The sequence below is a fragment of the Mus caroli genome, unplaced genomic scaffold (assembly GCF_978045245.1).
Source record: "Mus caroli unplaced genomic scaffold, Mus_caroli_1 scaffold_17, whole genome shotgun sequence".
NCBI lineage: Eukaryota > Metazoa > Chordata > Mammalia > Rodentia > Muridae > Mus > Mus caroli.
This window is the reverse complement of record NW_028227272.1, coordinates 91,945,773-91,963,084: the sequence shown is the minus strand read 5'-3', so window position 1 is coordinate 91,963,084 and position 17,312 is coordinate 91,945,773. Positions and strand designations below refer to the sequence as shown.

General features: G+C 46.5%; 1 protein-coding gene across 3 annotated transcripts in view; it reads left to right on the top strand.

Moving 5' to 3' along the window:
- Kcnj6 (potassium inwardly rectifying channel subfamily J member 6) overlaps positions 1-17,312 on the top strand; it is a 250,871-nt gene that overhangs the window by 54,276 nt on the left and 179,283 nt on the right. The gene's annotated exons all lie outside the window — the stretch shown is intronic.

Below are 17,312 nucleotides of genomic sequence, written 5' to 3'. Positions count from 1 at the left end.
GTTAGACAGATCTGGTATCATCCAGAGTTTCCCTGAGTCATGATTAAACTGATCAGTTATCATTCATTTTCCCTGAGTCATGGTTAAATCAGATATCATTCAGAGTTTTCCCTGAGTCAGGGATAAACCAATCTGGTAACATCCAGAGCTTTCCAACAAACAAAAGAAGAATCTATGATGTGTAAGTAGCTTGCAATGGTTTCCACTCTGTATAGATCTGTGTTGTAATTCCCTAAGCTCTTAAGCTAAATGAATGGAATCCACAAAGCATCTTTAGGAAGAGAGGAAAAATAATTACAATAGATCACTGTGTAGATGACAGTTGTAATTTCCTCTGCTAACATTTAAATATTAAAGACCATGGAGAGAGGGGATAAGCTGACTGTCTTCTCTTTTGAAAATGTACATTGTTCCTGATAACAGCTTCCGTGTGAACAGTTCCAGAAGGACTGCAAACACTTGTGCATACCGTCAGTGCTTTCATTCCTTTGGTGGTGTGACTGCTGAGTTGAGTATTCCTCTATGGCAAAGTGTCTCATCCTTGCATGGATTGGGTCCTGGGACACTCTCAGGGGACAGGCATGTGGACATAGCACGGGCAGGTTCTGCCCACTCTGATGGAGGAGCCACCGTGACCTGGAAGCTCTGCATGCTCGCTCTATATGGTTAACAGGAAAGCAAGATTCTTGCATGTAGCTGAATGAGGATGAGGATTTAGCTCCTCTCTACCATCTTTAGAGTGTAAACACTGTGGGGGCAGGGGGGGAGACTGTGGCGGACATTTTCTGCACACTGTCAACATTGACACTCAGATCACAGGAGGACTTTGCCATCCCTTGAAAGTCTTTGCATAAGACTTTCAAGCCTTATGTAGGAGAAGTGTGCCTCTTCCCATGGGGATGAGGCTTTGGTCCTTGACACAGTGGTACTCAGGTCAACAATACATAACCATCCAGGACCCCACTTGCCCCCTACAGCATAGTCAAAAACCTTAATACTCAACACCTTCAGTTCCTAGATGAGATACCATAAAAAATGTCTTTACTGTTGCATTCTTTTAGCTCATGACCCCAAACCACTGTACTGCATGAGTTCAAATAAGTCTAACCTTAGGCTAATGTCATCACATAACCATGGATTGTATGATGGGGAGCAGAAGAGGGACAAGCCTCCCTGGATTCTTCCCCTCTTCATTTCTGTATCCTTCTCTGCCCTGCCCCACCCACCCCCACCCTCACCCCCACCTCATCTTGCTCTACCTATGATCTTACACATGCTGAAACTGTTTCCCCCGCTTGATCACAAGCACCACAAGCTGGGTTTTTATAATTAAAAGCCTCTCAAAGCCCTGCAGTGTGTGCTTCTGTCAGATCATCATGAAACAAAGTCGCAGTTTTCACAATGTGCTACAAAATCAGAGAGGGACTGTGAACAGTGCCCATTCCTTCCCTATCCACAGCCCAAAAGCTAAGTCCTAATCTCTGCATCTTAAAGACCAATGTAAATGACCCATACATCACCACCACCATCATCTTCATCTTTGTCATCACTGTCCTCTTCTTCCTCCTGGTCCTCGAAGTCCTTACCCTCTTCCCTCCTGTTTTTCACTTCTCCTTTGTGTTTTGTTCTTCAATCCCTTCTCATTCTATAGCCCAGGCTGGCCTGTAACTCACAGAGGTCATCCCACCTCAGCCTCAGGCCCCTGAGTGCTTGGATTATAGACAAGAGCCGCTGTGTTCTGCTCCAGGGTTCCTCTGAGATAAAACGAGTCATGAGTTAGAACTTAGCTCTACTGCCCGAAAATGTAAATTCTGTCTCCAATGTGTGAGTGAATTCAACCAGAGTCTGTAACATGGGTTGTGAGGCTAGACCTTCCTTACAGAGACTGGGAGAAACTTGCTCTTAATTAATACTCTTTTAATTCCTCTGGTGATATGTGAAGGACCACACGGTCTGGGTCACTATGACCACAGTGTTTTAATTCTCCTACGTGTCAGAAGCAGGATCCTCTCTTGGCTGTCCTGGGGTCAGAGTCAAGTTTCCAATTTGCCTCCTATTTTTTTTTTCCAATGACTATGGATCCCCTGCCTCAGAAAGACATCAGATTCTGAATTCTCTAGAGAATGGGGATGGCCGTTCTAAATTGCTGTGCCTTGGGGGAAACACAGATATGCCCTATGTGTGAGGGAATTTAAGGTTTAAGGAAAGAGTCTATAATCCACCAGATTCGGCCATCCCTTATCCTCAGAGACACGTGCAGCTTTAGCCAGACACGCTTAGATTCTGTGAAAAAGAATCACAGGATAACAAAGAAGCATGATAGGAAAATTAAATCCATGAGTCATGAGATATACAACTGGATATTGACTCTGCAAAAAACTCTGATAAGGAGACATGAGCATGATCATTATGACAGAAGGTTTGTACTGGCTGGTTTTGTGTGTCAACTTGACACAAGCTAGAGTTATCACAGAGAAAGGAGCTTCAGTTGAGGAAATGCCTCCATGAAATCCAGCTGTAAGGCATTTTCTCAATTAGTGATCAAGGGGGAAAGGCCCCTTGTGGGTCCATCCCTGGACTGGTAGTCTTGGTTCTATAAGAGAGCAGGCTGAGCAAGCCAGGGGAAGCAAGCCAGTAACATCCCTTCATAGTCTTTGCATCAGCTCCTGCTTCCTGACCTGCTTTAGTTCCAGTTCTGACTTTCTTTGGTGATGAACAGCAATGTGGAAGTGTAAGCTGAATAAACCCTTCCCTCCCCAACTTGCTTCTTGGTCATGATGTGTGTGCAGGAATAGAAACCCTGACTAAGACAAGGTTCAAATCAGGAAAGTGAGGCGAGAAATACCAGTTTCCTCCATAAAACGAACAGGAGCATCGTCTCCGTGGCCTCCAAGAACTCAGATACCTGGGATGAGAACAGAACATGGATGCCCACTCTCTGACACAGGTTCAGAGCCAGTGAACACTTCATCCGACAATTGACAAGCAGAAGCATCTGCTCACCAGACGTATCTTTTTCATCACTAGAAGTCCTATGCACTATCCGTTGCACCACAGAGCCATCTAAGAAGTCTCTGTTGGACTAACACCAAAGCTTCTCCAATCACTGTATATCTAAGTGCAGTAGAAGATGCAGCAACGTGTGCCTCCCCTCCACATTCCCATCCCATACCAACAACCTCAAAAAAACTCAGCCCTGCCTGAGAAGTAAAACTATCCATAGGATCCAGGGTGTCCAACAAAAAGCACCTATGTTTCATAAGTAGAATATTTATTTAAATACTTTTGTCTTGTTTTTGAAGTGAGGAGGCTCAAGAGAGAAAATAAAAATGGGATGAAAGAAAAAATGTTATGGAGAAATAGAAAAAGCAAAAACACAGGGATTTCACATTATAGAACTCAGAAGAAAGACTGAATCACAGAGAGAAAAAGGAAGTCAGCAAGGAAGGGGTGTGTGTGTATGTGTACAGCAGGAAGCAACCAGAGAGGACAATAGGGTCTAGAAGACAGCACAGTACACACAGCATAACTAGCTGCCTACCTTCCAAAGGCTATTTTTTTTTATTCTGTACATATATTTTCTTTTTTTTAATTTAATTTATTTTTTACTTGTTCACTTTAAATCCGGCTCACTGCTCCCTTCCACTCACCCCTCCCATAATCCTTCCCCGCTCCCCACCTCTTCTCTGAGCAGGTGGGGAGGTCCCCTGTGTATCACCCCACGCTGGCACTTCAAGTCTCTGCAAGGCTAGGAGGTGCTTCCTCTCCCACTGAGGCCAGTCAATGCATGTTGCCTGTATGTGGGATATGATCAAAGGCTACTTTTTAAACAGCCTCTAAAACTGTAATCTCTGTTTGCATCTATGCAATGTATATGTTCCTACTTACTCCACCAGAAGCCCTAATCAAAGAGTCGAGAGAGGCTGGAGAGATGATTCTGTGGTTAAAATCACTAACTGCTCTTCTAGAGGAACCGAGTTCAATTCCCAGCATCCACACTGCTACTCACAACCATCAGTAACTCCAGTTCCTCCTTCTGGCCTCCACAGGCACCAGGCATACACGTGGTGCACAGACATACATGCAGGCAAAACACTCATACACATAAAATAATAAATTTAAAAAAAAAAGAGAGAGAGAGAGCATGCAGCAATCCCACAGTGGAAGAAGTTACTCTGAGCTTGCCCTTCAGGTACCCAGGACTTTATTCCCCATCCATTGAGTGAAACTTTCCTGAAAGGCAGAGCCCAGTGGTGCTAAATGCTGTCTATAAATAGACACACAAACACTCAAACTGTGCCATCATCAGAGGTGATGCTGGAGAGGCCAAGTCCTGACGTGAGCTCTCAAATCAAGGGCTTGTGATGACAAGCTGGAGATATGGAGCTATGCAAGCATCCAAGGGTCTTTAGAATGGCTATCAGTACCCGCTCTTTCATAAATGTCCTAGGAGATGGCTTCATGGTCACTGCCTGCTGATGTTTCTCCTGGGTCTCACTTGGGGGCTCATGGGACCGTGTCGGGAAGCCCCCACACATGGGCCAATCTATGGTACAGATTCCTATCGGGATCTGACCTTGTAACGGGGTTGCAAGGGTTAAACAGGTTGGAGGCTTGAACTGGTGCCTACTCCAGCTACATGAGGTCCCTGTGCAGCTCCTCCTAGTGTCTTAAGACTATACATTTGCCTCCTTCCCTGAAACAGCAACGTGTTTACAGGTATCGCTGCTTCAGTCGATAGAGTTCTTGCAATGTCCACCCTGAGAGTCCTGGAGCTAACCTTCTGCCTTCTGACCTCCATCTTTCCCACTTCCCTCAGGCATACGTGCCTCGAGCCTTTCCTTCCCCAGCCTGTGCCCCTTGTGGTCCTCATGGTCATCGATAGGGATCATTCTGCCCCGCGTGTGCATCACGGTGGGCATCACAACCATAACCAAGACCCTGGGAAAGGGAAAAATAACTCGGCACCCTTCAGAAAGAAAAGACCCAGAGCAGGAGCTGCAGCCTTATTCTCAGTGGCTTTAGAAACTGCCCATATACAGCCAGAGAGAGAGAGAGAGAGAGAGAGAGAGAGAGAGAGAGAGAGAGAGAGAGAGAGAAGCAATCCCCAGAGCCCAGGACCCTCCGTGGAAGGTGCTTGGAGATCTCGTCCATAGACTTAAATAGAGGGAACTCCTACCCTGATTAAAGAGTCAGCTCAAATGCGGCTCAGATTTGAACGTTCCTCCTGTCAAATGAAATAAGGAGATGGAACCGATTACAATCACCACACGTTAAATTAGCTCTATTAAAGCAAAGTGCTTTTTAATCATGTATCCTTCAAGGAGCAGCTGGCGGAACTCTGGCATTGTGTTAAGGCAAGAAATTCATTGAGCCATGTGCAGCCTTTAGGGAGCTAACACCTACAATTCTGGGAACATGTGTTACAATGTAACCCAACAGGTCGACACAGGTGGCAGTCACAGATCGGCAAGGCTCTTCCCTAGGATCCCAGGATGCTCCTGGATCCAAAGGTCAGCTAAAAAGTGAACAGGCTTCCAGCGAGCTGGTGGTTACAGTTTGGGGTCCAGCATAGGACAAATGGTGCCATGTAAGAAGTCCGAGATAGGAGAGCAGCCCAGACGAGGGCCAAGCACTGACCACAGACAGTCTGATTGTAAGATGGATCCTAAGATAACTGGGAATGACTTGGAATCTTCCTGTGGGTAATGGGAGGGGTGGGACTTAAGGTTTTGAAGAGGGTTAGCATTTTAGAATGGTTCTGTAAAGGCATTATGGGTAGATTGCAGCAGGTTGGACAAAAGTAGAGAAAAGCAGCTCAAAGCCTGGAGAATAGACAAGTTGAGAGACTGCGTGCCACCCTAGGGTGGATCTAACATTCACTAGAGGAGGAGGTGGCCATGAAGCTTTGTCACAAACTGAGACAAAGTCCTGGAGGTGCCACTTAACTGTGGATTCTGCCCATGAGTGAGAGCTAGTCCATATCCCTTTGCTGTACACGTTGGCTTCCTCTCGTCCCTGTCCCCCACCCCCACCCCCGGCTTCTGTCATCTTCACCAGCAATGGTGACTATAAAATAGATGCTATGAGGAGCCACCATAGAGTTACAAGAGACATACTGTGGTGCTCAGAGATCTCAGGAGAGCATCATTTCAGTTTCACCTTTAAGCAGAGCTGGGACGGCAGCTCTTTACCTGTTGGCAATCTGAGAAACTGTTATCTTCATCCTGTAAGACCTGTGACTGACTGGGCTGGAGAAATGGCTCAGTCAGTAGAGTGCTTGCTGCACAAGAAGAGGACCTGTGCTGGGTTACCATAAAACACATTAAACAGCAGGAAGCATAGGAGGTTGTATTTCCACTTCTCCAGAGCTCTTAGGCCAGCCACCCTAATAGTGAGCCCCAGTGTGCACACACATGCACACATATGTATACACAGTGGCCACATTCTACACATGTACACATACGTATATACAAGTGTCCACATTCTACACATGCACGCAAATGCACACACAGGTGCCCACATTCTACACATGCACACATATGTACACATAAACACACATGTATTTGCATACACACACGTGCACACATGCAAACACATGCACACACGAATACGCTTGCACATACATGCACATACATGCATACACAGGTGCCCACATTCTATACATACACACACATGTACACGCATACACACACATGCATATGCATACACACATGTACACATGCACACATGTGCACATACATGCATATACAAGTGCCCACATTCTACACATGCACACACAGTTACTCACATTCTACACATGCACAATAATTTCTACACTGCTGTAGAAAACAACAAAATCAACAATCACATACCTGAGATTCTTAACAGTGCAGAAAAGCATGTTGGTCTTCATTCAAACGGGAGTCATGGGAGACTTGTTTTCTCAAGTTGATGCCCTTTCCTTTTGGATCTTAGAAATCATGGTGACCCTCGTCTTCTAACAAATATCCCAGTAGGTGAAAACATCACCCTCTGACCCCCTCCCCATTGTCTTTCTCTGATACTAAAAATATAAACAAAAATAAAAATAGTCTTGGAATTTCTCAACTTGGGCACCATTGACATTTGGGGCTGGTGTGATCCTGCCCAAGGCAGGCTGTTAAGCAGCATCCTCGACTTTAAACCCACAAGGAGGGTGCCAGTAGTACCCTCCTCATAGAGAGCCAAACGACTCCAGATATCACTATACTTGCACAGGGGTGGGGAGGGGTGTGCAGGGAGGGGGCAAATTCACTCCTGGCTAAAAGGTTAAAAGTCAGGTCTACAGTGAAGCAGGAAGGGCAGGGGTGAGGAGGGACAAGAGGAAAGGAGAAGGCAGGGGTGGGCATGGTAAGGCAGAGGAGGGGCAGGGCAGGAAGCCCCATTTTTCCTTTCACACTAGACAGAGTTTGTTCTTGACTCCCACGCCCTTCCCAAACCCACAAGCTCCATTGGTAGTCACACCCATTTCTCTCAGGCTCTCTTTATTCCATAATTACTTCAGAGAGGGCAGTACAACCCAATCCTGGTCTCACAGTCACCTAACTGGGAGAAGACTAAGCCATGAGGATTTCTATATTATCCTAACATACCTGAAACTTGAACCTACTGAGAGACAATGTACTCGGGAGAAATAGAAGCCACACAGCCTCTGGGCCTGGCAGACGCAGAGCAGGCAAGGGGGTGGCAGAGGAGGCTGTCTCCAGAGCTGGGTTCTCATTCTGTCCCAGAAGCTGGGGTGAGTGGCATTCTTCCACAAACAGCAATTTTAGGGCCTGCCTATTGACTTTTGGAATAATCCTCCTCGTGGTTTTTCCAAGCCATTGCTCAAGGCAAACCCAGCGCGGGGAGACCATGTCTTCTCCTGCCTTCCTCATCTGCTCCCATCAGGCCCTGCTCCAGAGGCACCAATGTCATAGGCAAAGCCTCCACAGGGCACACTTCACTCCAGATCTACCTGGTCACTCTGGATCTCAGGAACCTTGGTCCTTGCTCATTTTTCACATCCTTTACAGTGAGTGACCACGGACAAAGCAGCTATGTCACAGACATCCAGCTTGATAGTCAAGAGGCAGTGGCTTGAGCCATCTGCTGGACCACCATGCTCTGGACCGCCACTTCCACAAGCCCTGAGCATCTCTACCTTTCCTGACTTTGCCACTGTCCCCAGCAAAGACTCCCTTGAAGCTCTGCGGGCTTCTCTCTAAGCTAATATGGCTTAGGGTTCTTATCCCACTCCAGACCCAAATACCAAACCACCTCTCTCCAAAGGTGGAGCCCTTGCTCACAAGGGGGTTCAGAAACTCACCCCCTACTTGCCTCTGCCACAGCCCAAAGAAGACAGTAAACACATTTACCCTACTCCTCCACTCACTCGCTTTCCCCCCTCGCCCCGCCCTTGTCAACCCTATCTCTGTCTAGCCCCTCCCTCCTCCCACAAGCTGCCACCTGGCTCTGCCAGCCTGCTCCACCCTCCCACCTCCTGCCAAGCTCGGAATCCTTCCCCTCCTCCCTCCCACAGCTCCATCCCCCTCCGAATCAACCTCTGAGAACAACAGGTTTCAAACTATGTGAAGGGAGAGAGAGTTTTTCCAAGGTGGTGCAGATCCCCCTGAGGCTGTGCGGCTCGAGTCTGAGATACTAAGCTTTCCTTAGCACATTCAGTGGAAAGGGAACCTGAGAACAAGCGTCCGTAAGACCAACAAACCCAGAGTCACCGTCCCGAGCAGGGCACAGGATACCTAGGCAGCCAGCCAGACAAATAGTCCACCCACAAGCAAGGCATTTTCAAGGGAGCTGAGCCTCCCATGATGCTCTGTAGATGGGAGCGAGCACCAGATGGCCAGGGTGAGCAGCAAAGAACACTGCATTTTAATGGCTCAAACACCTCAGAGTACAGCAACCAAAGGCAACCAGAGCTGGCTCTTTATCCAGCTCAGGCCGCTGTGGTAGCTCCCAGTCCCTCCAAGGATTTTTTTTATTAATAATCTACTACCCTTACCTTACACCCCCAACTCACTTTACCCCAATTTCCAAACCTGGCTCTTCCATCTTGTGACAGATGCTTGTACAGAGGCAGCCTATGGGCTTCCTGAGTTCACCCCAGGGGATGGGGGAGAATCAGGCAGTCTTCCCACACTGAGGAGGATTAGATTGGGGGGGGCGGGGGGAAGACAAAGGACACCTGGCAAGTGAATGCAGCCTTCCTAGTGTGCAGGCTGGGTGCAGAGCGGTGCTCAGAAGCACCGTGGTTTCCGTGTTTCTGGTGCATCTTTCAGTCTTTCTGCTCTGCTTCTTTTTGTTCTTCTCGGAAGTTATTAAATCTCAGGCTCAAGTGTGCAGGGGGTGGGACCTTGGTGCTTAGACACTGACTCTGAGGGCTGTTCAGCAGCCCAGAACTGCAGTCATAGGAGTTTCTAGGCAATTAACCAATTCTCATAGCGAGTTCTTCCATGATGCCCTAGGGCCAAAAGGCTTGTAGAAGGCATGGAGGTGGTCTGACTACGGTACCCTGAGGCTGCAGGTAAATCACTCCGGCCCTCTTTTCTGAGTTTCTACGAGTGAATCTCAGAAAACTGCCCAGCAAGGTTAGAGCTAAAAGCATGTGCATTCAAACCAATGCCTGTGTTCACATCTACAACTACATGTAATAGTTACATTGAGTGCACGTGTGTGTGTGTGTGTGTGTGTGTGTGTGTGTGTGTGTGTGTGTGTATAAGCTAATCGGTACATTGAAGGCTAATGTTATATATTAAATACATGTTTAGAGAATACAAAATTAACAGCGAGCATTCATAACAAACAGAGCCTGCTTACTTCTCTTTGACCACGTTTTGCTTACCATTATCAAGGCCATGCATTATAAGAAGACGTAGTGTCACCAGGCTGAGGTGGCTTGGTTACTAGAGCACTTCCCACAGAAGCCTGATGTCCTGAGACTAATACCTCCGTACCCATGTGAAAACCAGATGCAGTGGCATATGCCTGTCACCCAGCATGGTCGGTCAGGAGTGGAGAGAGAGGCTCTAGCTCAGTCAGTCACCTCCAGGTTCAGTGAGAGATTCCACCTCCAAAAGGTGGAGAGAGGCCTCTGACCTCACACCCCCCCACAAAAACCCACTCCCATGCTTCTTTTTTTTTTCAATTTTTTATTAGATATGTTCTTCATTTACATTTCAAACGCTATCCCGAAAGTGCCCTATACCCTCCCCCTGCCCACCCACTCCCCTGCCCACCCACTCCCACTTCTTGACCCTGGCGTTCCCCTGTACTGGGGCATATAAAGTTTGCAATACCAAGGGGCCTCTCTTCCCAATGATGGCTGACTAGGCCATCTTCTGCTACATATGTAACTAGAACATGAGCTCTGGGGTACTGGTTAGTTCATATTGTTGTTCCACCTATAGGGTTGCAGATCCCTTATGCTCCTTGGGTACTTTCTCTAGCTCCTCTATTGGGGGCCCTGTGCTCAGTCCAATAGGTGACTGTGAGCATCCACTTCTGTGTTTGCCAGGCACTGGCATAGCCTCACAAGAGACAGCTATATCAGGGTCCTTTCAGCAAAATCTTGCTGGCATATGCAATAGTGTCTGCATTTAGTGGCTGATTATGGGATGGATCCCTGGGTATGGTTGTCTCTGGATGGTCCATCCTTTTGTCTTAGCTCCAAACTTTGTCACTGTAACTCCTTCCATGGGTATTTTGTTCGCTATTCTAAGGAGGAATGAAGTATCCACGCGCTGGTCTTCCTTCTTCTTGATTTTCTTGTGTTTTGCAAATTGTATCTTGGGTATTCTAAGTTTCTGGGCTAATATCCACTTATCAGTAAGTGCATATCATGTGAGTTCTTTTGTGATTGGGGTACCTCACTCAGGATGATATCCTCCAGATACATCTATTTGCCTAAGAATTCACGCTTCTTTAAAAGAATGATTATTCAGTTCAAGTCTCATCAACTTGTATTATGTTGGGCTCTCTTAAAGACCCAAGAATTGTGTTCTGCAATTTCAGAAGTTCATATGAGATGCTAAAAAAAAATTCAACGTTGACCAGTGTCCACTTCAATGGGCACTTTAATATACTGTGTTTGGTACTAGTAGGAGGCTCCATCTTGAATGCACTCCTATTCTACCTAAGTTGCTACGCTTCAGAAATCCTCTCCACTCATCGCATATCACTTCCTGCTCTGTGCCACGCATTCCCTGGAGCACAGGAGGGACCGGAGGGATCCTGGGCTCAGTTAACCCAGCAACTGCCCTGCTGTGTCCAGAAAACAGTACCTAACTGTAGCCATCCACTGCCCGTGCCTCTAACAACATTTCTTCCCATCCTTCTGCAGTCCCAAAGAGGAGCAGATCTGAGGATGAATGAGGGGAAGCGGGGCAAATATGATCCCAATGCACTGCATGAAGTTCTCAAAGAATAAAAGCATTTTTAAAGAAGGAGAAAAATAAAACAGGAACGAGTATTTGTTGCTATCAAGGAAAATAAATTTTTTAAGTAACATTTAAAAAAAATACAGAAATTCTTTTGAAAGTGTTTTCTCCTCTTCAACTTTCTGGAAGAGTTTAAGAAGGATGCACATTTATTTTCCATTTTCCTTAAATGTTTGGTAAAACTCACCAGCAGGCATGCTCAGTCCAGAGCTTTTCTCTGCTGTGAGTCTTTCAAGCATGGATTCTCTGTCCTTATATGATAGTGGTCATCGCAGAATGGCTGCCTCTCACAGTCCGTCTCATTAGGTTCCAGATTTATAGAAACCCACTGGTTTCCTCTGGTCCCCCCAATGTGCTTATATATCGTCAGTCACTGGTGACTCTCATGAGCTATGTCCCTTGGTGGTGCACTCTGTGCCTTGTGCCCTCTATGGCTTTATCCGAGCCTTTCCTTTTATTCTTAAGGCAACTAAAGTGCATTCCGTCTTTAGTTATCTTTTCTACTGCTTGGTCCCATTTTTTTGTCTTACACTTTCTGCTTTGTCTTTTCCAGTTTTGACTGTTATTTGGTCTTAGGTTGCCTCTTTTTCTAGCTCCCTGAGACACAAAGCCTGGTTGAGGAGGCCTTTCTTTTTCCTCAGTGAACATGTGTATCACCATACACATTCCTCTTAGAAGCCGCTGGGCTTGCTCCCATGAGTTTTGATAGGCTTTGTTTCTGTTTTCATAGAAGATGCCTTGTCTGGAGATATTTTTAAATATCCTTTAGGTTTCTTCTTCGATGCATTGATTGCTTAAGGATGTTTGGCTTCCACACAAATTTCCCACCTTTCCCCATTGTAAACCTTCTCAGTTTTCAACTGCTATGAGTGGAATAAAAACTTATGTGGTTGCAATGCCTGGAAATTATTAAGATTTGCCGTGTGGCACAGCCTTCGGTCTGTCTGGAGAATGCTTTGCACATGCCTTAGAAGGACGAGTGCTCTGCTGCTTAGATGGAATGCTCTGTGCTTCTCCATTTGGCCCATTAGGTACAGAGTGTGGTTCATTCCTGGTAGTTTCCTATTGATTTTCCAACCTAGATGATCAGTCCATTGCCAAAATAACAGAGTAATAAAGTCCTCTCCTGTTACCAAAGCTGTATCTCTTCTGTTCATATTTGCTTACATATTCAGGCTCTCTGATTCTGGATGGATTTTATGTGTTCATAATCTAAACTCTACCATTAAGGAATGCCTTTATCGTATGTGACAGTTCGAGACTTGACTTCTGCTTTTGGAATAGTTGTTCCTGCCTGCTTTGGGCAAGCATCTGGTTTCTGTGCTAGATTCATGTGCTCCCTTGCATCTGGCCTGGTCTTCCTTCTATGACAGTTTGTTTTTTTCATGTGTGTGGGATGCTGAGTGTGGCTCTGTGGGCAGAGGGTGTTAGGAACCCTATTTCACCAGTATGTTTACATGTTCAGTGGCCCTCTATGATAGCAATCCTGTTAACATGATTTGTGCTTCTTGCAGGCACAGTCCATTAAAAGTAGGTTGACTGGGAGCTAAGGAAATGTCTCAGTCAGTAGATTGCCTACCATACAGCATGGGGACCTTGGTTCAGAGCCGTGGCAGCCACAAAAAAAAAAAAAAAAAAAAAAAAAAAAAAAAAAAAAGCCAGGCATGATGGCATGCCTATAACCCCTGGGGTGGAGGCAGAGGAATTCCCAAGACTTCCTAGACAGACAGACAGCCTACCATCAAGTCCTGGGTTCAGAGAAACCATATTTCAAAGAATGAAAGAAATGGGAAGACAGCCCAACCCTGACCTTCTTATGTAAACATACACATCATATACTATACCACATACACACACACACACACACAACCACCACATATACCCTACATCCCACACTCTATACATACACAACACACTCACCATATACACTATATACCACACACTACACCTCTACACACATACCACACACACACCATACACTGCACACTAAACACACACTAAACATATACACAATACACACACTACTACTACCACACACACACACATGTATACACAGCATACATGCCATACAACCACACACATATACTATGTACATATAACACATACCACACACATACACAACACATGAACAAATACCACATACACCACACATACCACACACACACACTACACACATATAGCACATACTGCACACATTCACACACACACACATGTGCACACACCACGCATACGCACATTCACACACAGTGAGTGACTCTGACTTTAGACAGCACACCCTCTCTTCAGTGACTAAAATGGAGCCCTTTTACCTCATAACGAGAATAGAATTGATCCCAATTGCCATAAAGCAGTCCTTCCCCACTTTGAAAAGTCTGGCAAAGCCACAAGCTCATGAGGTCATGATTCCAGAGCTTCCTTAGACAGGTCACCGGCCACATAGCTCCATAGCCAGTGGTCACTTAGAAACGTCTGGAGGAGAGGGCTAGGTGGGTTTCCACAAACCAGAAGCTCAGGTGGAAGGACTCTGAGGCTGGCTTAGCTTCCCTTCAAGTATCTGCTCTTGCAGTATGGGAAGAGTTCATCTGCCTGAGTGTAGCCACAGCTGATTCCACATTCTCCATTAACAAGGAGAATGGCTATCTACCACACATTCTATACTGTGACAACCAGTCTCCCATTCTAAAACTCCACATAATGAGAGACTTCTTCTGTCCCTGGTCCATCAGGGTTGTTCTATAACTGCCACTCAGATGGGCAATGTCCAGATGGGTTCACCTGGGGGCAGACAGTTCAAAGGTGCATTGTATTACCTGCTTCCTGGGAAGCACTGTGAATAATATCTTAAGGAGCAAGCTCAAGAACATTTCCTGTGTGTGGCTTCTCCCCTGTAACCTCACATGGGCTCAGATAACAATGGCGTGCAAGTCTCGGAGACTAAATGACTGCTAGAGAGTCTATTTAAAAAGAAGCACCTGCTGAAGCAGGGTGACTGGTTAATGAGTTTCCTTTGGGGAACAGGAGTAGAGCATTTGGGACCGAGGAGGAGGTGGCAACTTATGAACGGCTCAGTGCTCGCTGTGAATCACCCTGTCAGGGCCTCTCTGTCTCTCTGACTGTGTGATAAAACAAAAAGTACTTTAGAAAATTCCACTTGTCCCATTAATGCATGGCTTTTGGAGATGAATGTCTATCTGGGGTCTGGTCGCCTTGGAGCTTTAACCATAAATATACAGTCTTCAAAACGAAAGAGCTTTGCACTTGAAGTCTCGGAGGTCTTTGACCTCTGCTCACATCAGGGAAGAGGATCCTGGGGTAAGATCCCCTGGTTTCAGAGAAGAGGAAAGAAACAGAAGCAAGTCAGCAGTAGACACATCCAAACATCCATGCCAAGGGAAAGATTTCCCACAGAGAAACCAGGGCTCAGAGAGGTAGGATTCAAGGATACAATAATTAAAACTGCAGCTTTGGGAGCCCACATGACTCAGCTGTTTGATGTACTTTGGCAGACACCAAGACAAATGGCCAGATTAAAGATACGACGTTTGACAGTAAACGTGAAAAGAAGGAACAAGGGTGAAAATTTGACCGTGGGGTACCTAATTCTGTAGGAGAGCTGAGGACTGTCAGAGACTCGTCAATCATTCCTGAGCTGTGACATCAGACAAACAGCCATATCTGGTGTGGTTCTCTGGGTTCTGCCATTGATAAACAAGGATGCTCAGTGATAGAGTTTCCTTAGTAACGAAGAGTCTTCCTTATGCTAATGACGTGAATCATGATGGGCCCTGAGTAGCTTCAGGATGTACTGACCAAACAGAACCTCTAAGGAGGAAACAGAAGGTTTGAGTCTGACTGTAGGACCCATGCTTTGATTTCTGCTTCATTTTCTCATGTCTGGTCATAGAACCCCAGTAAGCACTCTAGGCAGAAAGTTCAGTGGAGCACCTACACACAACAGAGCTCAGTGGAGCACCTACACACAACAGAGTTCAGTGGAGCACCTACACACAACAGAGCTCAGTGGAGCACCTACACACAACAGAGTTCAGTGGAGCACCTACACACAACAGAGCTCAGTGGAGCACCTACACACAACAGAGTTCAGTGGAGCACCTACACACAACAGAGTTCAGTGGAGCACCTACACACAACAGAGTTCAGTGGAGCACCTACACACAACAGAGTTCAGTGGAGCACCTACACACAACAGCGTTCAGTGGAGCACCTACACACAACAGCGTTCAGTGGAGCACCTATACACAACTGAGTCCATGGAGTGGGGCATGAAAGCCCCAGGCTGCCGGTCAGGGCTCACTTACGAGAATCCTCAACAATCATTGAACATACAGAAATATAGTAAAAGCCATCCCCTGCATAGGTGGAGGATCAGTTCCAAGATCCAAATCAGATATTCAAGTCCCTCCTAGCAAGTGGTGTGGTGTATGCACAGAGCCTGAAAACCTCCTCATGGGTGCTTTGAGTCGCCTCTGGATACCTTGTCCTGCCTAACCTAGAGTAAGTGCCATGAAACGGGTTGTGACAGGTTGTCATTTGGAGAGTAATGACAAGGGAGAAAGTCTGTACCTGTTTAGAAAAAAGAGATTTTGTTTTGTTTTGTTTTGCTAATCCTCACTTGATGGAACTCATGGCCGTGGGGACCCCTGTGCACTTCTGTAAGTTTCTCTGGAAGAACTGAACCACACAATGAATAGATAATAAAAGGAGCCTTACCAGATTGGCTCACAAGACACAATGTGGGTGACCCTGCAATGGCTGTCTTCACAGTGGGGAAGCTGAGACCTGGGTCCATGGGTCTGGATGACTCTGGAGTCCCAGTCAGGTGCTGGGAAGTTCAGTGGAAACACTGGCCACAACGGAGGCTGAAGAAGCTAGGTTCTAACGGCAGCAACAGAGAGTGGCAGCCATGGCAGAGTAGAGGCACTCACCAAGTGCCTGCTGGCAAGCAGGCTCCAGTAACAAGCTTTCTCCATAAACCTCCATGTATCCCAGCCACCTCCAGAAGATGCTACCCACTCTGGATGAGATGAACTACTCTACCCAGGAACTTTATCATCACATACCTACCCAGAAGCATATCCCTCACTTGACCCCAGATCCAGGAGAGATCAATTATCGTGTTACAGGTTGGGGGGAGGGGTGTCAATGAGAACATTAGAATTTTATCAAGGGTAGTGGAAAGAATGAGGTCTGAATGGTAAAAATGAATGTTGGATGTGTGAATGATTTGGGAGCCCTGGTGTGTCACGGCCACCTGAAGGCAGCAGGGCAGAGCTGCAGAGAACAGCCCCATCTTGCAGAATCCAAGGTGACTCTACAATGGAGGTGTTGTACACCCAATAGGAAGGGGATGCCTTGGGACCTGGCTGTGGCCTTCACTCAGCTTCCTGGTCCTTCCGACCACCGTCAAAAAGAATTCGGATGGGACACAGCATGCCGTACAGAAGATAGGTTGAAGTGGGTGTGCTCTCAAGGAGTGAGAGTGGAGAGTGGCCAGAGAGATGACTCGCCAATCTCCCTTCTTAGGCTTCCTGGGCTGCTGCTCCCTGCTTCAGTGCTTGCCAGATCCTTTCAGAGCAGCAAGAGAGAGGACCAGACTATGGCTTCCTTGTTTACCAGAAATCTTCAGCCAGACACCACCTTACATCTTCCAGGCAGTTCAGAATGTCATAGCCACTCAGGCCAGAGACAAGTCTCAGGTGTTTTGTGGTTGTTTGTTTGTTTGGTTAGTTGGTTTGTTGCTTGGTTAATTGGTTGGTTGCTTGGTTAGTTGGTTGCTTGCTTGGTTAGTTGGTTGGTTGCTTGGTTAGTTAATTGGTTGGTTGCTTGGTTAGTTGG